Raw genomic sequence first — 14,856 nt, forward strand, 5'->3', positions numbered from 1 at the left:
TTTTTATAGAAATAATGAAAAAGTCACAGTTTTGGAAAAGTACGAAGTTGAAAGTAAAAATATTGCGAAGTTTAAAAATGAAAAAAATCATTCATAACAAATTAAAGTTATTAAAATTTTGACTTTTACAGTTTACCTTTTAAGAAAATTGATGAGGCGGGACAAAAATATCAGGTGTAAGTTTTTTTTTGCGTTTAGCATCTTGCGACTTCATACAATTTTTAAAAAGGAATGGATCGAAAAATACAATAAAGAAATACCAAAAAACTTCAATTCATTAAAGAATGCTTTAAAAAGAGGGATTCGAAAACAAATGCTTCACTTTACTTTCACTTCAGCAGAAAACTTTGGTTCTTAAAACTCGTACATATGTTCATTATTGTAATGTTTTTCACGCTAAAAATGTGGAAGCTGGATGAAATGATAACTTGTTTGAAAAAGCTTTAAATATTAATTAATAAAAGCGAATAAATTTTGCGATTTTTAAATTTGATTATCTATAAATCGGTAAAATTAGAAAGATCTTTTATGCATAGTTCTTTTTTAGTACTTTTCCAAAAAGATTTTGAAAAAAGTGTTTATTATTTATAAAATCTTAAGTTCACATTATTTTAGCTAAATTAATATAGCGACTGTAGTGAATCAATTAATCGGTTAACCTCATTACATTTAAAACAAAGCACATATTTTTCTTTTATTAGCAAACGCATAAATTTATTTAAGCAATTTTTACAATTAACACATTTATATTTGTCACTGTGTTTAGGCTAATGAATATGGATCTTCTAATGGAGTCCATACCCAATCTTCACGCCAGACACATTGATTTACAACTGGTTGGAATAAGAATTCACTTTTGCATATTTTTTCTACTGCTGGTACATTGGCTTGTTCACAAAGCCAATATCTGGTTGGGTCAAAATTATTTCTCCATACCGTTCCAGGACCTTCAGCTGCATGTTGACAAGCAGATCTACCATTATGACCGTGTGTGTAACCACGGAAAGCTGTAGCTGCAGCAATTAATAAAGCAAAAACAATTAAAGTTCTCATATTTCCCGTCACTTTTGTGTATAACAATTTGAATTACTTGAAACTAACCATAATGAACTTCTTTTTATAGTTGTTTTCAAGGTTAAATAATTTTTAAAATAGAATTCTTAGTTTTTAGAATCAAGAAATCTAATCAAAATACCCTCAGATTGTATCTATATATAGATCCACAATATTTAATTACCTCGATAATATTACTTAGATTTCAGAGGATTTAAGAAATTTGATTCTGATAACTAGAAATTAATAACATTTTTTTTAATAATGTTAGTCATTTTTATGAATTCTATTTTACCGTTTTTCTATTCAACTTGTGTTATGTTAAATTCGGTCACTTATAAATGTTGATAATAATTTTATTGATTATTGGCTCATTTCCTAATTCAACATCTTGAAAAGGAAATTTTATTGCTTCTGGTGCCAATTTATTTTTTTACAATTTCTGACTAGCATAAACATTTTTTTACGAGTGCCAGTAACAAGATGTCTACAATGGATATTAAAAGTTTAAATTTAGTCCACTTTCAGAAATTTTATAGTTTCAGCTATGTTATAGCTATGTTTGTAGATTGTCGATGGGTTGATGCGGAGGGGATCTGGGGAGAGCAAATTTTCACGGGCCATTGCCCGATTAGGTATCACCTGCGTAGGCTGGGGAAATCGGGCTCTGTCTAGTGTAGATTTTGTGGGGGCAATGATGAAACTGCCGTGCACATCCTTTCCGACTGCCAGGTACTGACTGTCCGGCGGCACAACTGTTTCCAAAAAGTTCGGGAACTGCTGTCCAACTCCCTTAGGGATATCTCCAGTTTCATACTTGGCCAGAGGTATTATAGGTGGGGGCGTGGGGAGGCTACAATAAGTCGCGAATGACTGTGGTGGCCCGGGGGATACTCCTGCCCCACTCGGTTCCCTTAAAAATCTACAATCTAAACTACATTAAGTAGATTGTGCTTTTTTAAGCTTCTTGAACTTACTATAGACGAAACAGTGATATAAATTGGTAAATATTTTTTATTAATCATTTCATAATTATATTATAGCTTTTTAATATAATTTTAATTTAGATGTTACGGAATTACTATGAATTTCAATAGCTCTCGTTTAATGGTTAGTTAATGGTTTGCAAATCAGCACATTTCCCTTTAACAAATGAAAGCAATTCAAAAAAGCTATGCTTTATTCAATTTTTTTTCTTTGATGTAGTAAAATAGTTCATGATCATTGCATACGTGATAAGAACAAAAGAAGCGTTAAAGATAGTTGTCGATAATTTTTTATGTCAACTAAGATAAAACTAAGATGATGATAAGACATTTACCTTTAGCTATTTACATTTTTGGGGGCATAAGGTATTTGAAAAATGAAATGCAAAATTTCAGAGGCGGTATCTTGAAAAGAGAAGGTGGTAGAAAAAATTTTCTTCACACAAAGTTCATTATATAACTATCAGCAACTAAGACTTCGGTTCAGATTACTACAGTTTTCTCTCTGAGAGAAGAGTTTGCTCAACGATTTGAAAAAAAATAACATTTGAGATCTGAACTTGAATGAGCATTGTATTGTATGATTTCAAAACTATGAATTGCAAAAAAATTGTATTGTATGATTTCAAAATAAAATCCCATTGGAAGGGGTGGATGGGCTTATGGGCAGATTGTAACTAATGAGCTCATTTTGTCTAAATTTCATCGAAAATATTCTAAAAAGATTTATATTCAAAATAGTGTAATCTTATCACTAGCTAAATTTTCATTATTTTTCAATCAAGATTTTGGTTTGTTTAAGATTTATTAATAATATTATGTATAGTCGTACAAAATTATTAAAATAAGCTGTTTTCGAGTTTAAGAAGATAAGTGATAAATTGTTTAAAAGAATATTTCAAAAATTGAATTGTGATTCATTAATCAAATGAGTTTATAGGCAAGGCGTAGATAATGATTGTTGAAATTATAAGTGTATGAAGTTTAAAAAAAAATGTATTCAAAATACGAAATGGAATTTCCGTTTTCTGAGTTTTCAAATTTCAACAGGCAAAATAACTCTTTTACAACGCTAAATATAGAACTTAAAATAGTTCCCAGTAAGTGTAACAATATTTCGTTAACTCCTGACGATGTCTCGAGGGAATACTGCCGGCTTGAGAGTATTCTAAATGCAACATTTCACATTACAACACCATGTGGCTAGGCTGGGATTTCCTTCAATAGGATGCATCGCAGCGGCTAGGAGACCTCTTTTCATTATCTTTGCGAGTGTTCGCGCCTTGGCAGCGCTGAACGAGATATCAAAGATTGACATCAGGGATTCCGATAGATTATTCAAAAAGATTGGGTGGTTTTGAAAGGCCTCGTGTAATGGTACGCTTAATTACGACGTGATGGTCACGGGATGGTGGCGGAAAAAAGTCACTTTTGCGCTAATTCGTATAACAAACTAATGTATAACAATAATATACAACAATAAAATACAACAAAAATCTAGTCGGTTACCAGTCAACTTTCTAATCCAATTTTTAATTGCATTGATATTTTAAATCAATATTTCTTCCTATTTGATGTAAATTTTTTTTTTAAGTTTTCTATTATATTTGTGATTTTTTCTTTAATTTTTAGTTTTTACTTTCTGATTTTCTCCGAATTATGATTAAAACTTAGTTAAGTTTCACCATACATTCACAATATTTTAAATAAAGTTCAGAATATTTCAATTAATAATTTAAAACACTTCACAACACTTATTTTTTTTGAAAAATAATATAAGTTTATTAATATAATTTTACAATTTTCATATATACATTTATTTTTCTATATTTAAGCTAATGAATATGGATCTTCTAATGGAGTCCATACCCATTCTTCACGCCAGACACATTCATTTTTAATTGGCTGGAATAAGAATTCACTTTTGCATATTTGTTCTACTGCTGGTACATTCTTTTGTTCACAAAGCCAATATCTGGTTGGGTCAAAATTATTTCTCCACAAAGTTCCGGGACCTTCAGCTGTATGTTGGCAAGCAGATCTGCCATTATGACCATGTGTGTAACCACGGAATTGAGCTGTTGCTACAGCGATCAATACAGCGAAAACAAATAAAACTTTCATATTGTCCTTTCAGTCAAAACCCACCAAATTGAAGTAATTTAAAATTTCGATTAATTCCTTTTTTATACTGGATTTCAAGGTTAGAGAACTTCAAAAATTTTGTATAATTTGTATCTATTCGATGGGCAAAAAATTTAATCAAAATAATTTAAATTGTATTTATGTTGAATTTAATTATCTATTATAATTCCCTTAACTATTTGAAATTTGATTTTATTCAAGTATTAAACCAATTGTTCGACAAACAAAGAAACAGACACTAGTTTCGATGTACTCGTCAATAAGCTTTATCAATATTCTATGAAATTGTCTCTCCAAAATTTGGCCACTTAAGACTAGTGATAACCCTTTTTTTTAATATAATCTTTAATTGTCTATCCAAAAATAAAAAATATTGATAGCACTCGAGAGTAGTCTTATACAAGTATCGTAATTTTGCTACATAAAACATAATACCTACAAGTGTTTGTTTCATACACATCACTTACTAAAAATTTTAATATATGCAGATAGGTTTTATACTAAATTTTATGTACAATATACTAAATTAGTATATACTAAATAGTAAAATATTTGTTTATAGTTTTGAGTTTATTTACAGCGAAACGGAGAAGTCTGTTTTGAACGGATTAGATCCTAGAAATATCAAATAAGAGGCCCAAACTTGACAAGCGTTTTTCAAAATAGGCCTAGCATATGATAATTAAAGATGCTTCCTAACGCAAGAGTCAGCAAACTCTTTTGACACCTCATAACGAAACCTATCAAACTTATATCTACATATAAGCATATTAAAGTGGACCTTAAAGTCAAGCTTCTGATCGAGCATGGCTCCAAGATCATTCATAAGATTACCTCCTTAGAGCCCTTCCATCGAAGCGGTAGGTATATTTAATTATATAAGACTCGCTTTTACGAGAGAAACTTATTAACTTAAAAACTTTTAATAAAAGTTCGAAATCAGGAAGCTAGTTAAGTTACCGCTAGATTCCACTTCCAAACTTCAGTTAACTCTATTTTGGTAACACACAAATTTTTATAAGAACAATGTAACAATTTTGCTAAGTTGAAGGTATTTAGAAACTAAAAAAGTATTTGCAAAAGGAAAGATTAGCAATATATTCTTTTTATTCGAGGTCTAAACCATTCCTTCCTTTACACAACATTAAAAACACTTCAAATATTAATTGCTCCTCGTAAATGGAACATTTAATCATATTTCCGTCATTGATAAATAACAACATTAATTCAAATAATTTAATCTCACCATGATTAGAATTCAAATTCTCTAAAACGCTTTAAAGCGTTTTAATATTGAAAAACTAATAAAACATTTTGAAAGGGAGTCATGAAATATTTGTATGTATGTAGATATATCCGAATAAAAATATGCTAGATACGTACACAAAATTAAATTTTTGAAACACAAATTTGTTCACAGTTTACCTTTACTGTTACAACTTTTGGTTTTTAAACACATGTTTGTCAGAAAATATTTCATACGATTATATTTTATACATTCTTTTCACTCTTCCCGAACTGTTTTGGTAGTGTGGCTCTAAGAAATACCGTATTTCACAAGAATAATAAAAAAAAATGCGGAGCTCTTTCAAATATCTTGGACGATTTCTTGGCATAGTTAGCTATTTGCGAAAACTTGTTTCAGCTCTTTTATTGGGTTTCTTTTGGGGGTTGACAGCATGCACAAAAATGCTCCCGAACAAAACTTCTAACTTTTCTATAGCTTGATTATATATGCTTATTAACTTAATATTCTATATGAATGTATACTGGGTAACTTTCAACAACGACCAAAAACTTGCTTAGGGGCTATTTTAGACTTGAAAAGATTCAACTTCAAAACATTTGCGGGTTCCTCGCTAAATTTAAAAAACATATTACTGCAAGTGTCAAACCCATCTAGAACTTTTTAAACAGCAGTCGCAATCCGGAAAAAAAGAAGATATCCTTGAAAAATATTTCGCTAGAAAATCTAACTTCAGAATTGAATTAAATCATCAAGTTTTTGACTGAATATATACAAACATATATGAATTTAAATTGTTAAAATTAAGATCAAGGTTTAATTATTGCAAACCTGGAATTTATAACTCTCTCGGCAATAATTTTGAAATAATATGTAGCAAATTAGAGAGTTTTTGCGTAGTTGAAATGAAATCGCCTTAATCTTAAAGTAAGAACTTAATATTTGTTATTGCAATTTATGCTTAATTTTATTTAAATTTTGAGAAAAGAGAGTATTTATCAAAATCTTAGCACTTTTGCTATTCTATTTAAGACAAAGATAACTTGAAATTCTGCAAAATTTTTACATAATTCCGAAAATTGTCTTTAGCCTTTTCAATTAAAATAAATATTTTTTTTTTTTAAATAAACGAGTAATTTACTTTGTATTAGAACATGACGTTAGGCTGATGAAATTTTGTTATTATATAGTAAAATTAATTGATTAAATAATTGCATAAAATTAGGCGAAGCGACAAATTTAAAATCTTTGTGATTTTCCTTACTTTAATTAAAATAGTTTGCCTATTTAATTATTATTTTAATATTTTAAAAATTTCTGGTATTGCATAAACTTATGTGTGTATGTAGCGATCGATTTAAAAGTTAATTTATTACACATTTAAATTTTGAGTGACAAAATTGAACATTTTAACTTCATATTTAAAAAAATATGAAAAATAGATTATTGAAAGCAAGTTTATAGAAAAAGAATAAAAACTTATGAAATAATATTTAAAATGATTGTCGGTTTAATTACTCCCGCCGTTGCTGACATGCTACACTTGCATACTAGAAAATTTACTGTTTCACTCAAAATTTATTAATCCTTTGAAAGCTTTATAATCAAATGAACTTAAGCCCTATGAAAGTATCACTATACGATTGAAACGTTTAATTTCAACATAACCAAAAAATCAACCAAAAAAAAATCCCAAATTATATGTACTATAGCAAAACTGTGTAATTTTCAGAGACTGTTATTTAGAAAGAAAATATTATTGTGAATGCTTGTACCGAAGCATCTTTAAACAAAAATATCAGTTGCTTTTAGGGCCTGATCGTTTATTTCGCTATTTTACTCGGTAAGTCCGAAGAAAGTGAATAACTACTGCATATTTGTGTAATGTAATTTTTGAGTGAGGAGAATTATTCAGTATTGCTAATTCAGCTCTTTTTTTTAAAAATATGTACAAAATTTATTCACCTTGTTTTTGAAAGTGAGGCGTTCTGTCGATAGTTTGAGAAGAAAAGCAAAAATTTAAATGAAAAAATGACTAATCTTATTGGAAAAATGAAATATCTATTATAAAAACGGATAATTCTTATTTGAAAGTGAATAAAAAGTGAGTAAATAAAAGCGAGATACACGATTAGGCTGCAAATCTTTCAGATTACATAAAAAATATAAATTTTGAATCATAAAGTTTTAAAAGTAAACTTGTGTAGACTGGTGACAATGCAAAATTTTAAATGTGAGAAGCTTAAATTTTGGATCAAAAAGATTTTGAATTAAAATTTGATATAAAACTTTGAATGGGTGGCTAATTAACTTCTTAACCCAAGAAAGCCTTCATTTTATATTTTTATTTAAAATTTTATGATTCAAACTTGTTTAGTTTATTATTTAAGCCAAAATACTTTTTAAACTCCATTTAAAACCGATTGTTTAGCGTTTAAATCAAAAGTTTTAAAACTGAACGCCGTTATCGATTTAGGTGCAAAAAAAAACATTATACTGAAGCAGTAAAATCTTGAAGTATTTTCAGGAAAATGGTAATTAAAATCTTAATAAAACAGCTGTATATAAAAAATTGCTAACCAATAAAAATTAAAATAAAGGTCACTTTTCCGTTTCCTTCATAAAAATTTTTCTAAAATTTAAAAAATTTCTATTTTATGCCTGATCACATACCACAATGCCTATTTATCTATATGACTGGCCAATAAATATAACTAATGTCATAATTTTCGATATATAAAGTAATAAAATATTCTTTTAATTAGGATTTGGCCTCAAAAGTTTTAGTATAAAAGGAAATGTAGAAATGTTCTTCAATTAATTAGCATTTTGGCTTAACAGTATAAAGAAAATTAAGAAATCGATTTTAAAATTTTTGAAATTAATACAAAAACAAAATGAGAACTTTATTCATCTTTGTATTATTGGTGGCTGCAGTTGCTGCTTTCCGAGGTTATACTGATGGTCATAATGGTCAATCTGCTTGTAAACATCGTCTTGAATATCCCGGAACTGTTTGGAGGAATAATTTTGATCCAACAAGATATTGGGAGTGCGTGTCAGCAGGAGTACCATCCGTATTGCGCATTTGCAAGAGTCAATTCATGTTTCAACCTGCTCTAAATAGATGTGTACATAATTCAGTATGGCAATGGACACCATTTGAAGATCCATGGTCATTGGCCTAATTTGTTCTCCATTTGTATTAATACCAACTACGTAATGAGAGTTACATTAATAAATTGAATTTCAACAAATTAAAATTGCACATTTCTTTGCAAAATAAATTTTTTTCCTATAAAATACATATACAGGGTGATTCATAAAGTTATACAACAACATATACCATTGGTTAGAAGAAAGAAAATGGGTAAAATTTTTGTTCAGAACTGGGTGCGTTCCAAGAATTCTACTGAATTTTCAAAAAAGATAGAAACTTCATACAAACAGTTTCTGAAAGGCCTAGTAAAGGGCTTAAAATAGTCATGCTGTTTGATTTTGTATTTTATGTGCTTAGACATTCGAACTTTAGGGAAAATAAAATTTTCCATTGTTTTATTTTTTCAGATTCTTCTAACTAAATAATTTCGTAACTGCTTAAGCTTTAATTTAAGTCCAAAAACATGAAAAAAATTTTATGGTACAAAAGATGTAGCACAAAAACCATTTCTATGTCAAGATTTTAAGGGCCATATTTATCGCTACTTTTGTTTTTTATTGATTTAAAGCGCTGTAACTATAAACTATTATTAATTTTTGATGACAAAAGTCACTCGAAGAAACTGTTGACATTTTTATGAGCCCTTATTTTCAAATAATAACAAAATTGAAACGAAATTTCATAAAAACTTTTAATTTGAAAAGCAAAAATTGATTTTAAAAAATTTGAAATTTTTGAAAAGTAAAACTAGAATTTTCATTTTGGGAAAACAAAAAAAAATCTAGTAATCAAAAATTTTTCTTCGAGACTTTTCTTGGTAAAGAAAATTGATAGGTTTTTTATTTTTGCCAATTTTTATAAGAAATGGTACCTATATGGTTTGAAAATGTTAAATGCATTTTTCTCAGATTGTGTGCAATTTAAAAATTTGGAAAAAATGTTTTCGAAATCTAGAAATCATTTGGCATTTGAAGTTATTTAAATTATTCAAGTGGAGCGAATTTTCGAAGACATGTTATATAAATTTTGACATTTATTGTAATAGAAAAAAATTTTTATTATAGGAAAATTTAATTTTTTTGAACAAAATGGAGTTTGTAATATTTACATTATGAAGATAATAAATAATTAATAAATAATTTAATGGGATTAACAAAATTTAAACATATTGCTACAAAAACTAAATTGACATGCGGTTGATGCAACTAAAGAGGTGTTCCGGTAAAGCAATTTATTTAAAATATGCGATTAAATAGAAATAGATTTGAAGAAAGAATTTTATGGGAGAATTTAGTATTTGTTTTGAGAAATTTGTAAATTTTTTGGATAAAATTAAATTAAATTTAATTTTAGCTTTGGCAACATCTGCTTTGATTTTAATTGAATTTGTGGCTTAAAATATTTGAGGTTTTTGTGCTATTATCTTCTGTACCATAAACATTTTTTTAAGGTTTGAAAACGTAAAGTAAAGTTTAAGCAGCTAGAAAAAATTACATAAAAAATAATTTCAGGATATTCTGAAAGACTTTATGAGATGATCCAAGAATTGTATAAAATCACAGATAATTTGCCTCTTAGTAACATCAACTGTTGCTTTCATTCTTATTACCGACCGCATTGTGTATACAATAAGGTAGCTTATGTGATGGTAATAAATTCTACATATCGAGTTTTCATGAACCCCATGACAAATCTCACCGAAGGTTTAATAAGGTTTTTTAATAAGGTTCTCACCGAAAACTCGATGTCTTTCCTCCATGGTAGGAAAGTGTTAATAAACTATATTTAGCAACCTGTCGGTCTATCGATCTGTCGGCGTGTCGGTCTGTGTGTCTGTTTCTGCACGCGTGTATCTCAAGTTCGGCTGAACCGATTTTGATGAAATTTTATATGTAAGTTTTTTTGGACTATGGCACGGATTAATAAGCTTTTGGAATATATGTGGCCTTGGGAACTAGACTTTTTAGCGGGCCTGTTTAACATTTTTGATGATTTAATGCATTTACTTGCTTCATTTAACCGTCCGCGAAACCTCCTAACTTTTGGAAGAAATCAGGTGTCAGCAACTGGACGTTAACTACGGCCCAAATATACATTTTTGCATATATAACGAAAAATAACCAATCGATTTCATTGAAATTTAATGTTTTAGTTCGAGGTGTTAAAACAATGGATTTATAAGTTTTTTGAGAAGATCATAAATTTTTTGCCATATCTTATGAAATTTAATATTTGAGCTCTGGTTTTTACCAGAAGTTACTGACGAACTTTTCTTATAATTCAGACGGCATAAAATGAAACTCTACTGAAAGCCAAATTCATATTTTTCTAGACATGTTAACTAAAAGCCTATTAGTGTCCTTAAAATTTTAGAAAAATGTTTGAAACGCATTTTCATTATTTTCTGGCATACTTTTACTAATCTAGACAATTACATGGTTTCAAAATTAAAAGAAAATTCAATACCATTTGCAAAGACTGTTATTTTTTCAAGTAAAGTAACTCAAATAACAGCTATATTTGAAGTTGGATTTTAGCATGTCGAACATCTTACCTTTTAGTAACTATGAAGAAAATAAGGTAAGAGTAAGGAGGTAGACCTAAACATTTTGGAGCAGGGTACACAATATCTATAAGCCAGTTAAGCTGGACGATTTTGGTGGGTACGAAATTATTTCTTCTCTTCAAAATCGTTATTTAGCGTAAATGTTTCCGCCAATTAAAGTTGAACAATGGGTCGAAACAGAAACATCTTTTATAGAACATGCATTCTCTTTTAGTACAATAACATAGTTCGTAAAGTTAGACAGTAATGAAATGGTGATGACAAAAAAGGTATAAGGTTGTACCACAGTGTATTTTTTTTTGCGTTTCTGTTATTTACCTTATTTATTCCACCTTATTTATTTAATAAAAAACTAATACAATTTTTCTGTAAATATTTCTTTTACTTTTATATCTTTTCAATTTCATTTTATTGAGCCAATGAATAAGGATCTTCAAATGGAGTCCATTCCCAATCTAAATAATGAACACATTCATTTTTAGTAGGTTGGAACAAGAATTCACTTTGGCATGAATATGAAACAGCCGCTTGACCATGTACATCGCAAACCCAATATTTTGTTGGATCAAAATTATTTCTCCAAACGGAGCCAGCAGGTTCTTTATCACTTTTGCATGCAGATTGACCGTTATGACCGTGTGTGTACCCACGGAATTGAGCTGTTGCAGCGGCAATTAATAATGCAAAAACAAATATGATTTTCATTTTGGTTAAAATTTGATTTTAAATTGATTGCTTCCTTTGTAAAAATGTTTACTCGAAATGAATAATTTCGAATGTAAGAAATTTCTTTTATAGGTGACTAAAAATGCTCTATCTAAAAGAAAATCTAAAATTTAATTAAACTAAAAAATTTAATTAATTTTTTGTTTTCACCGTTTACTATTTATTAGCATATATAATTATTTTTTAAATTAATAATGATAACAAATTATCAGAATTATGTTAATATTTACTCACTGACAAAATGACGGTGGCATAATTAGTTTTTCTACTTCCGAATGTTTGTCCTCCATATCTCGAAATATATATGTATGTACATAATTTGTACAATGTGCAAATTTGTATATACATACAAAAATCAGTGGCATGCATGCGTGTGTGTATAAATTATTTGGCAAAACTAAGTAATTTTGCAATACTTTTTTCCTATCTTGAAAACAATTTTGCAAATACCATACATTCAGCTATCAACAGGAGTAGAATAACAAGGAAATTTTATTGTTCCAGCCAAAAAAATACTTTTAAAATTAAAACTATACCGTTAAGATATGTATCTTTTGCTTATTTAGTTTACAACTGAGCAACTGAGCAATATATGAAAATATAAGCTTTCCCAAATTGATAGGTCTTAAAAAAACTCAAATTCTGCTAGGATTTTTATGATTTACAATAAATTATTGAGGGAAATTGCATTTAATATTGTCGATGTTCTGGTATATTTTTTAATTGCAAGTCCCAGGTTTATTTTCACAGCAGCTAAAATTTGCAGTTGTGACTTCCCTGAAATACAAAGAATTATAGATATATTTGCTTGCTTCATACGATTTCATAAGTTTTGGCAAAAGCAATAAAAGTTAGAACATTTAAACATTTGATTGGATGAATTAAAGTTTTTCAGTTGGAAAGAGTTTGGCTTTAAGAAAAGTATATCAATTTAACATGCTTACTCAAATTATGTTCACGAATAAATGCAAGTCTTGTTAACAAACTAAATTGTGCAGGTTTGTTTGTAGATGCTACTAAGGCATGCTACTTTTGATATGGTAAATCGTGAAATTCTTTTGAACAAATAATTTGATGTTCCTGTGATCTGAAATTTCAGTGTAATTTAAGCTTTTTTTGATGATTTTTCGATTTCCTACTTTTTCAATACTTTAGTCAATTTAAGGTCAAGAAAGATCTTCTTCTTCTGTTAAGATTTTGGTTCTTCCGAAATAAAACAGAATTTATGTTTTTCAATCTTGTAGAACTTTTTAATGTCAATCCCTGATGATTTAAATAGCGATAACATAGGATAACAATGCACAGCGACTGAAGAAGGCGAATAATATTCAGTCCAAATAATAAACATAGTGATAAAAATAAGCCGCAAATAAGAACACCTCTTGTTTCTCAAAAGAAATAGAGTCAAAGTAGTCAATTAGTAAAACTACTTAGATTTGTTTATTGAAAGTATGTTGAATTGGTCAAAGAACAGAAATGCTCAGAAATCTTATTTGCACACTACTTCGTGTTATTTTTATCGTTTGAATAAAATTTGTTCGCAGAAAACTTCTATTGGAGTTTTGTTCTACAACATTTATAAAGTAAAATGTAGCATAAGTTATTGGGGTTGTAAAAAAATAATATTTGTCCGCTATTTAAATATAATTTAAAAATGTGAAATTAGAAAAATTTACGACGGTCATCGTTTATTTTAGAGTGTGTGTTTATTTAGAATTCCTTTAGTTAGACAACTTTATTACTATAGAGTTTAAAGGTTTTTTATATATATGGGAAAGTTATTTAAATAATAGAACTTCAAACAGCTATGGCTTGTGTATTAACCAGAGATTTTCAAGCTTGAGCTCAGTCTTGTAAAATATTTTATTACTTCAAACTTTTATGAATAATTAATTATTTAAAATCTTTCGTTAAGTCTTTTTTTGGTAGGCTATCAAACAAGTATAGTTTAAGTAAATTGTAAAAATTAATAATTTTGTATACATAGTAGCAGTAATTGTATATTGAAACAAACAATTGTGAAAATTAATATTTTTTTATTTTGTATTTGTACTATTAAGCAACTGGTTATGCAAATATTAACTTTTAGATACATAATTTGTGACGTGTCCACTATTTTCTCTAAATATTTTTCTTTTTTGCCACATTTGCATCAATGGACCATAGTGCATTTTAAGGGATCCACAGAAAAAAATTGTAATAGAATACCTTAAATATTAATTTAAATAGAAAAAAAAGTAATATTTTCATGACAATTAATATTTGTAAATGAGAGTGGATTATGTTGCATTCACAGTCACACCCAAAACAAAATTATGGTTATGGCTGTCGTTTGATTTTTTTAATGGGGAGCAGAAATATTCAAAAATGGGAGCCATTTCCAAAAAAGTGGAGCCAATTCCTATATTTCATAAAAAAACAATTTATTACCGTACGAATACAAAAACAAATCGGAAGAACAATATTTTCGGAATGGTATTTTGTTTCGATGTTTCGATTGATTCGCTGTTTTCAACATCGGAAAATAATGATTTTTACATGAAACTTCATATACATTTATACATTTTTTAAAGTTTAGGGATTTAGGCTCTAGTTATGATGATCAGAAAATACCTTAAAGTATTAAAAAAAAACCTCATAAAAATATTTATGACGTTTTTTCCTGATCATATGTTTACTGCATTATTCAATTCTTTATATGTAGACTTCCTTATTCAACACCAATTTAAGCGTACTTCAAATTAAAAAATCTGATGTGGTCAGCACATTAGCGACTGCAATGTGTATTGTCTAGTTAAGTGAAAGTGTTACAGAATATTATAAAAATGTCTGTTAAATACTTATTTCCAATTTTTAGGACATTAGTAAGCTTATAGTTAACATGCCTAGAAAAATGTAAATTTGGCTCTTACTAGAGCCTTTCGCTTTGTGCTACCCGAATTTCCTGAAATGCTCGCCAGTTCGTTTCGGTAAC

Source organism: Condylostylus longicornis, unplaced genomic scaffold (assembly GCF_029603195.1).
Source record: "Condylostylus longicornis isolate FDR11 unplaced genomic scaffold, ASM2960319v2 ptg000004l, whole genome shotgun sequence".
Classification (NCBI taxonomy): domain Eukaryota; kingdom Metazoa; phylum Arthropoda; class Insecta; order Diptera; family Dolichopodidae; genus Condylostylus; species Condylostylus longicornis.